Below are 9,632 nucleotides of genomic sequence, written 5' to 3'. Positions count from 1 at the left end.
GGTGCACAGACAGCAAGGGACCAATGAACAAATAACAAAAGAGAAGAATGTCCACACCTTTATCTCAGCGGTTCTGCCAGGCGTCTGTGGCCGCTCAGATCTTTCCCCCACGTGGTCTCACCCAAGATGGCGGCTCCTCGAACAGGCGAGCATCCCGGACTAGAAAGCAATAGATTTCTTGCTTCTGCCACAAGTTCCCTCAGTTGTGGGCCTTCCAACCTTCTAAGTATTCCTTTATATGTGGTTCAGGCTTCTGGGACCATCCCCTGAGCCTGCTTGGTCGGGTATTCTGTGTTGTTGTTGGCGGAGCTCTCTGCTATACGTCCACCCGATCCGCCATCTTGTTTGTTCTCCAAGCCATGGTGTTTTCAATAACCTAATATGCATGTGAAAGCTAGACAGTGAATAAGGAAGATGGTAGAAGAACTGATACTTTTGAGTTATGGTGTTGGAGGAGAATATGGAAAGTGCCATGGGCTGCTAAAAGAACCAATAGATCTGTTTCGGAAGAAGTGCAGCCAGAGTGCCCCTATGAGACCAGGATGACCAAACATTGTCTCTCATACTTCGGACATATTGTCAGGAAGAAAGATATCATGTTTGGTAAGGTGGAGGGTCAGAGAAAAAGAAGAAGACCCCCAACGAGATGAATTGGCCAAGTGGCAGCATTGATGGACTCAAGTGTGACAACAGTAATGAGGTTGGCCCAGGATCAGGCAGTGTTTCATTCTGCTGCGCATAAGGTCGCTATGGATCAGTACTGACTCAATGGCAGGCAGCTAACTACAACAACAAGTCAAATTCTGATCATCAAGACATTAAAGATAGGCCAAATGGGTACTATCTGCAACTTTTGGTGTTCTTGTGTTTCTCCCCTCACTTTATGTCAGCTGGATGCTTCACTCTCAACTCTAGCCCTCTATGGTTATGTCCTTGTCCATGGGCTTAGGAGTCCTCAAGTCTAATCACATTCTGGACCAACCAGCCCTTCCTCTTCTCTCTCTTATATCCAGGTCTATGGGAGTCTATGGAACGTGGTCGAACTCAGCGCAAATCTTTATTGCTGCCTTTCCCCCTCTTCTACTCACCTGTAGACCAACATGATCACCAGAAAGATTTACATGCCTGCTCATGAATACTCTTTGAGTTTCAGTCTTGGAGAGGGGTTTGTCCTGAAGGGACTTGATTGCTTGCCTCAATGGCTCCCCAGTGAACAACTTGCTTCTTCTGGTAGTTGACAATCAGACTGCCATTTTTGTTTTCGATTTTCCCTGATGATCTTTCTTTCAAGAAGTATCTTCTGTTGCTCTAATTGTTCCAGGATGGTCTGCTTGTCCTTTCTAGTGGGAATGTCCCACCTCAGAAGGTTCTGGATGGGGCTTAGGATTCCACCTAAGGTCCTATACACTACAAAGGCTCCATAAGTCGCCTATTTCACTGGACAAGTTCTAGAAGCCCTTTTAGACATTCCAATCAGTTATAGGCTGAAGACAGGCTTACAAACTTTCTGTAACCATGTTTTCCATTATTCCTTTCTATCCCATTCCTGTGTCTATTTTACAATAGTAGACAAGGGAAACCAATACGCATAAGACAGTCAAGCATATTAACATTATTATCCCTCTTCAGACTGTGCTTCAATCCCTGTATCACAGAGCTCTGTTCCAAGGTTGAGCATACATCAATATTTATCTTTGCCCCATTTAGCCCATGCAAACCTACCCCAATGTTCCCCTATCTACCTTGTTCTCCATCCCCCTTCCCCCTTCTTGTGCATTGTCCTCCCCAATGGCTGAACTATGATGTGTCTATCCCTTACCCTGTGCTCTACTGTCCTCTCCATCCACCCTCTCCCCAGTAACAACAAAGTTTTTTTTTGTTTTTTTTTTTTTTTACTTTTTAGTATGGATATCTTTTCTTAAGCATTTACAGTAATGGTCTTATGCAAAATTTGTCCTTTTGTGACTGGCTAATCTCACTCAGAATAATGTTCTTAAAGTTAATCCATGTTAATAACAGCTTCCTTGTTATTGTTCAATGTAGCATAAGACTCCATAGTGTGTTTTTACCAAAGTTTGTTTATCCATTCTTCAGTCAATGGGCACTTAGGCTGTCTCCATCTTTTTGCTATTGTAAATAGTGCTGCTATGTACATTGGTGTCAATATATCTACTTGTGTTATGGCTACTATTTTTTGTGGAAATATAACAAGTAGAGATTATTTGCTGGTTCACAAGGTATTTATTTCTATTTTCAATTTTCTGAGGAAGTGCCATACTGTTTTCCAGAGTAGTTGGACCATTTTGCATTCCCTTCAGCAATGTAGGAGGGTCTCAGTCTATCCACATCGATGCCAGCATTTATTGTCCTCTGATTTTTTGAACGTCTCTATTATTGCTGGTGTGGGATTTTGTTTTGATTTGCCTCTCTCTGGTGTGGTGCTCTGGGTTAATAAACCAGACTGCAAAACCCTTTGAACTGCAAGGTCGGTGATTCAAGCGCACCAGTTGCTCCTCAGAAACACTATACAGGGTGGCTATGGGGCAGAACCAACTGGACGGCACTTAATAACAACAATAGCAATGTCTAATGATCCTGAACATTTCTTCATATGTTTGTTGGCTGCCCAAATCTCTTCCTTGGTGAAGTGTCAGTTCATGTCTTGTGCCCATTTTTTGATTGGGTTATTTGTCTTGTAGAGGTGTTGTAGTTTCCTATTAATTTTATAAATGAGTCCCTTGTCAGATATATCATTGCAATAGATTTTTTCCCATTCTGTGGTCTCGGTTTTACTCCTTTTTTTTTATGTTTTATTGAGAATTATGTAATCGTTTACATGGCAAGGAAGTCAAGTAGATTTCAACACAAAACAGATTGTTTATATAGGGGAAAATTTAATAAATTATAAGATCACTTCTAATTTACCCTGAAAATCAATACACCTGCATGTCAGAATATAAAAAAGGAAAATCAGAAAGATTTAATAAACATTAACACAGGATAAATGAAAGTGAAAAGAAAACCAACAAACAAAACTCAGCACAGAAAATTATGTAGAATAAAGAAACCAACAGCACCACACAAATACACAGCAAAATGATAGTAATCAGTTCATAGCTATAATTACACTAAATTTAAATGGATTAAATACACCAGTTAAAAGAAAGAGAAAATGGATAAAACAGTATCTTTCTTTCTTATTTTTCAAAAATTTGTATTTACTGAAGCATATTTAATACACAAACACATGTACAAAACTAGATAATTGCAAATAATGATAAATCTTAGGAAGGGTGTGCAATCAATATTTCAGTTGTTGCCAAATTTTCATTCTGTAGTTTTTAAAAGAAAAGTGCATCTCTTTGGCTACACAGAACATCTCTGGCTCAGTGTTCTAGGGCAGCAAATGACCTTCCAACAATATGCAAGACCCTGTTGTGGTGCTGTAGGATAATGTGCTAGACTGCAAGGTCAAGTTGAACTACAAGGTCGGTGGTTCAAACCCACCATGGTGGTTCAAACCTTGGAAACCTATATGGGGTCACTATGGGTTGGAACCTACTCAATGACATTTAAAAACAACAACAGTCTGTCCTGTTCCCTTACCTCTCTGACATTATTGTCTACCAAAGTCAGCCTGTGGAACAGACCATTATTGCTCATATACAAGTTAAGACTGAAGCTGAAGAAAATGAAAACAAGCCCATGAGAACGAACTGAACATATCCAACTGAAATTTAAAGTCCACCTCAAGAACAGACTTGATGCATTAGAAACTAATGAACGAAGACCAAAGAGAACATCATACAGATTGTCTGACCTAGATGCATGTTTCCATTACACCACAACTGCCCTACCCATGACTAATGGTTGCCAGATTTAGAAAATAAAACACAGAATGTCCAGTCAAACACAAAACCCAGACTGGTCTCATGCAATATTTGGAAAATACTTATACCAAAACACTATTTGCTGCTTTTTATGAAACTGTCAAACTATTTTTTAGAGTGCCTATAACATTACACCTTCTCACAACAATGTATAAGAGACCCAGCTTCACTATAATCTAACCAGCATTTGCTATTGTCACCATATATTATTTTAGTTGTTACAAAAAAATGTTTAGTGATATTTCATCATGGCCTTAGTTTGTATATTCCTAAGGCAAGTGATGTTGAACATCTTTTTATATGCTTATTTGCCATACAAAAATCCTCACCACTGGACCAATAAACAACATTCTTATCAATGGAGAAAAGATTGGAGTTGTCAAGGACTTCATTCTTTTTGGATCAACTATCAACATTCATGGAAGCAGCAGTCAAGAGATCAGACAACGTATTGCATTAGGCAAATCTGCTGCACAGGAACTTTTTAAAGTGTTGAAGAGCAAAGATGTCACCTTGAGGACTATTTTCAATAACCTCATATGGATGCAAAAGCTGGACAGTGAATAAGGAAGATCGTAAGAAGAATTGATGCCTTTGAATTGTAGTGTTGGAGGAGAATACTAAAAGTGCCATGGACTGCCAAAAGAACCAATAGATCTGTTTTGGAAGAAGTGCAGCCAGAGTGCTCCTTGGAGGCCAAGATGGCTAAACTTCGTCTCTTATGCTTTGAACATATTGTCAGGAGGGAACAGTCGCTGGAGAAGGATGTCATGCTGGGTAAGATGGAGGGTCAGAGAAAAAGAGGATGACCCCCAACAAGATGGATTGGCCAGGTGGCATCATTGATGGCGTCAAGAGTGGCAGAAGTAGTGAGGTTGGCCCAGGATCGGACATTGTTTCGTTCTGCTGTGTATGGGGTCACTATGAGTCGGTTACGACTCAATGGCACCTAACAATAACAACATTCATCTTTAATAAAATGCCTCGACATATTTTGTCTATCTTCTAGCTGGATTGTTTTTCTGTTGACTTATATGTATATTTTGGATAAGAGTCCTTTGTTAAAAATGTAATTTGCAAATATTTTATCTCAATGTGTAGCTTGTATTTTAATTCTCTTTAGAGTCTTTTGAAGAGCAAAAGGCTTTACTTTTCATGAAGTCCAATTTATAATTTTTTTCTTTCTTTTATAAATTATGTTTCTGGCATCATGTCTAAGAACTCCTCTCCAAGTGCTAGGTTCTGAAGGTTTTCTCATATGTTTTCTTCTAACATTTTTATAATTTTGAGTTTTACATTAAAAGTTATTATCCATTTTGTATTTATTTTTGTGTGAGGTGTGAGCTTTAGGTCAAAGTTAGTTTTTTGTTTTCTCTCGCTTTCTTGATTTCTTCCTTGATTCATTGGTTATTTAATGAATCAAGGAAGTTGTTTAATTTCCATATATTTGTGTACTTTCAGTTTTCTTTTCTGTTTTTAATTTCCAGTTTCAATTTTAGTCAGAGTTGATATTTTGCATGACTTAAATCTTTTTCAATCATTGAGACTTGTTTTGTGACCTAACATGTCTCATATTCTGAAAACTGAGCCATGTGTACTGAAAAAGAAAGCACATTGTATTGTTTTTTCATGGTATGTTCTTGATATGTCTGTTAGGTCTAGTTGTTTTATGGTGTCATACAGGTCCTCTACTTCCCATTGATCTCTCTAGATTTTCTGTCCATTATTGAAGGTGGTGTACTGAATTATCCAACAATTGTTGTAGAGTTGTCTATTTCTCCCTTCAATTCTATAAATGTTTGTTTTATATATTTTTGAGCTTTGATGTTAGGTGTATAAACCAAAAAGACAAACTCCCTTTTACTGAGGAGATCCAACTCATAAAATCCTGATAGGACAGAGTAGAACTGCCTCATAGGGTTTCTTAGGCTCTAACCTTTACAGAACATTTCCAGATCTTTTCTCCCATGAAGTGACTGGTGGGTTCAAACCACAGACGTTCCCTTAACAATCAAGCAATTAACTACAGAACTGTTAGGGCTCCTTATTGTTGCTGTTAGATACTGATGAGTTGACAACCTATGCACAACAGAACAAAACATTACTGGGCCTTGCTCCATCCTCACAATTGTTATATTTGAGCCAACTGTTGCTGTCACTGTATCAATCAATCTTGTTTGGGATCTTCCTGTTTTTCACTGACACTCCATTTTACCAAGCATAATGTCCTTCCCCAGGGAATGGTCCCTCCTGACAACATTGTCCAAAATACAAAAGATGAAGTCTCACCATCCTCACTTCTAAGAAGCATTCTGGTTTTATACTACTTCCAAGATATATATATATATATTTTTTTTCTGTTCTTCTGGCAGTCCATGGTGATTTTTATATTCTTCACCAACATTAACTTAAATGCATTGATTCTTCTCCAATCTTTTTTGTTCATTGTCCAACTTTCACATGTATATGATTCTTGGGTCAGGCACACATTAGTTCTCATAGTGATATCTTTGCTCTCTAACACTTTAAAGAAGTCTTTTGAAGGAGATTTGCCTAATGCAATATATTGTTTGATTCTCAACTGCTGCTTCCATGAGCATTGATCAAGAAAATCTTTTGACAGCTTCAGTCTTTTCTCCATTTATCATGATGTTACGCACTGGTAGAGTTGTGAGCAGTTTTGTTTTCTTTACATTGAGGTGGAACAACTCCGAGGGCTGTAATATTTTATCTCCGTCAGTATTTCAAGTCCTTTTCACTTCCAGAAAGCAGGTATATCACAAGTTGTTAATGAGTCTTCTTCCAATCCTGATGTCATATTCTTCATATAATCAGGCTTCTCGGATTATTTGCTCAGCATACAGATTGAATAAGTATGGCAAAATGATACAACCTTGACATATACCTTTCCTGGTTTTAAATCACTCAGTATCCCTTTGTTCTATTCTAACAACTGCTTCTTGGTCTATGTGCAGGTTCCTTATGAGCACAATTACATGTTCTGTAATACCCATTCTTCACAATGTTATCCAGTTTGTTATGATCTGCATAGTTAAATGCCTTTGCATAGTCAATAAAGCACAATTAAACTTCTTTCTGGTGTTCTCTGCTTTCGGCCAAGATCCATCTGATGTCAACAATGATATCCCTTGTCCACATCCTTTTTTGAATCTGGTTTGAATTTATGGCAGTTCCCTGTTGATGTACTGCTGCAAGCATTTTTTAATTATCCGCAGCAAAATTTCACCTGCATGTGATATTAATGATACAGTTTGATGATTTCTGCATTCTGTTGGGTTCCCACTAGGTAGTTGCCTTCCAAATTTCTTGGCATAGATGAGTTAGTGCCTCCAGTTTGTTGAAACATTTTAATTTGTATTCCATCAGTACCTGGAGCCTTATTTTTTCACCAATGCTTCGGTATAGTTTGAACTTCTTTCTTCAATACAATGGATTCTTAATCATATGGTAGCTCTCGAAATTATTGAACATCAATTGATTTTTTTTGTTATAGTGATTCTGTGTATTTCTTCCATCTTCTTCTTGTTTTTTTTTTTTTTTTTTTTAAGGTCTCAGGTCAAGTTTAGTAGAAACTACAAAAGATCAATGGGCTCAACTGCACTACTGATACAAGATACACATCAGCTGGCCTGTCCCACAGTACAGCTCAAGGACATTTCCACCAGGGCAAAAAGAAAGGTTGACCATTCAATTCCCGTAGGAAAGGTCTGTCCTATCATAGCACATATCTCAGTCAAGTCTAAGGCTTTGTGTTAGAAGCATAAACAAATTACAAAAGAGGTTTTTTTTTTTCTCAAGGCTGCTCATCACTGCCACCTGGCAATCAAGTGGCCCTGGTGCTCACTTCTGCTTAGAGAAGTACTCTTTGCTCTTCTGGACATCAAGCTTGATGATATCACTGCCAGGTTTCCAGCCAATTGGGCACACTTCCCCATGTTTGTCTGTGAACTGGAAGGCCTGAACTAGTCTTAGGGTCTCATCCACAGAGCGGCCAACAGAGAGGTCATTTATAGTGATTTGTCGAAGGATGCCTTTATGATCAATTATGAAGACTCCTCTAAATGAGATGCCTTCATCTGCATTTAAGACCCCATAGTCCTGAGCAATTGTGTGCTTAGGGTCTGATACCAAAGGAATATTCATGGGTCCCAGTCCTCCTTCTTTCTTGGGTGTGTTGATCCAAGCCAGATGACAGAAGTGAGAATCCACAGAAGCACCAATCACTTGGCAGTTGAGTTTCTTAGATTCTTCTGCCCTGTCACTGAAAGCAATGATTTCAGTGGGGCACACAAAGGTGAAATCAAGAGGATAAAAAAAGAACACAATATATCTTCCTTTGTAATCCGACAAACTTATATCTTTGAACTGACCATCTGGCATAACAGCTGTAGCTTTGAAGTTGGGTGCAGGGTGCCCAATTTTTGCAGTTCCTGAAGACATCTTCAGTTATCAGCAGTGGCAGTACCAAAAACACCAGTCAGATCACTAGTCAGGAAGAGAACCTCTTCCATCTTCTTTTGATGCTTCCTGCATCATTCAATATTTTGCCCAGAGACTCTTTCAGTATTGCAACTCAAGGATTGAATTTTTTCTTCAGTTCTTTCAGCTTGAAAAATGCTGAGTGTGTTCTTCCCATTTGGCTTTCTAATTCCAGGTCTTTGCAAATTTCATTATAATAACTTGCTTTGTCTTCCTGATCTGCCCTTTGAAATTTTCTATTCAGCTCTATATCATTTCTTCCAGTGACTTTAGCTTCTCTGCTTTCAAGAGCAAGTCTGAGTCTCTTCTGACATCCACTTTGGTCTTCTTTTTCTTTTCTGTCTTTTTAATGACATTTTGCTTTCTTCATGTATAATTCTGTTGATGTCATCCCATAATTCCTATGGTCTTCAGTTATTACATCAAATCTGTTCTTTAGATGGTTTTTAAATTCAGTGGGATATACTCAATGTCATATTTTTGTTTAAATGGATTTGTTTTCATTTTCTTCAACTTTAGCCTGAATTTGCATATGCATACATCTGTTTCAGTCAGCCGATGGCTTTTTTTGGCTGATGATATTGACCTTCTCCATCATCTCTTCCCAAAGATGTAGTCCATTTAATTGCATCCGATGAGGGCCACATGTGTAGTCCTCATTTATGTTGTTGAAAAAAGTTATTTGCAATGAGTAAGTCATTGGTCTTATAAAATTCTATCTTATAATCTCTGGCTTCATTTTTATCACCAAGGCCATATTTTCTAATGACCTGTTCTTACTCTTAGAGTCCTGGTGTAGCACTATAGGGTGAGCACTGAACGGCTAACTGGAAGGTTCGTGGTTCAAACCCACCAGACACTCCTCGGAAACTCTATACAAGCCCACTATGAGTCAGAATCAACTCGATGGTACTTAACAACAATATCCCTCCTTTTTGTTTCCAGCTTTTGAATTCCAATCTCCAACAATCATAATTGCATGTTTGATCAATTTCAGACTGAAAAAGTTGGTCTTCATCACTGGCTTTAGTGGTTGATGTGTAAATTTGAATAATAGTATATTGACTTGTATTCCTTATGTTGTTGCTGTTGTTGAGTGCCGTCGAATCGGTTCTGACCCATAGCGACCCTGTACAGGGTTTCCGAGGGTGTAAATCCTTATGGGAGTAGAAAGCCTCATCTTTCTCCCGTGGAGCGGCTGGTAGTTTCGAACCGCTGACCTTAAGGTTCGCAGCCCGATTC

General features: G+C 38.5%; 1 pseudogene; it reads right to left on the bottom strand.

Annotated features, from left to right (window-relative positions):
* Positions 1-7,751: 7,751 nt before the first annotated feature.
* LOC102828997 lies at positions 7,752-8,351 on the bottom strand (annotated as a pseudogene).
* Positions 8,352-9,632: the final 1,281 nt, after the last annotated feature.

The sequence above is a fragment of the Chrysochloris asiatica genome, unplaced genomic scaffold (assembly GCF_000296735.1).
Source record: "Chrysochloris asiatica unplaced genomic scaffold, ChrAsi1.0 scaffold00239, whole genome shotgun sequence".
Taxonomy (NCBI): Eukaryota; Metazoa; Chordata; class Mammalia; order Afrosoricida; family Chrysochloridae; genus Chrysochloris; species Chrysochloris asiatica.
This window is presented reverse-complemented; position numbering and strand designations above follow the sequence as displayed.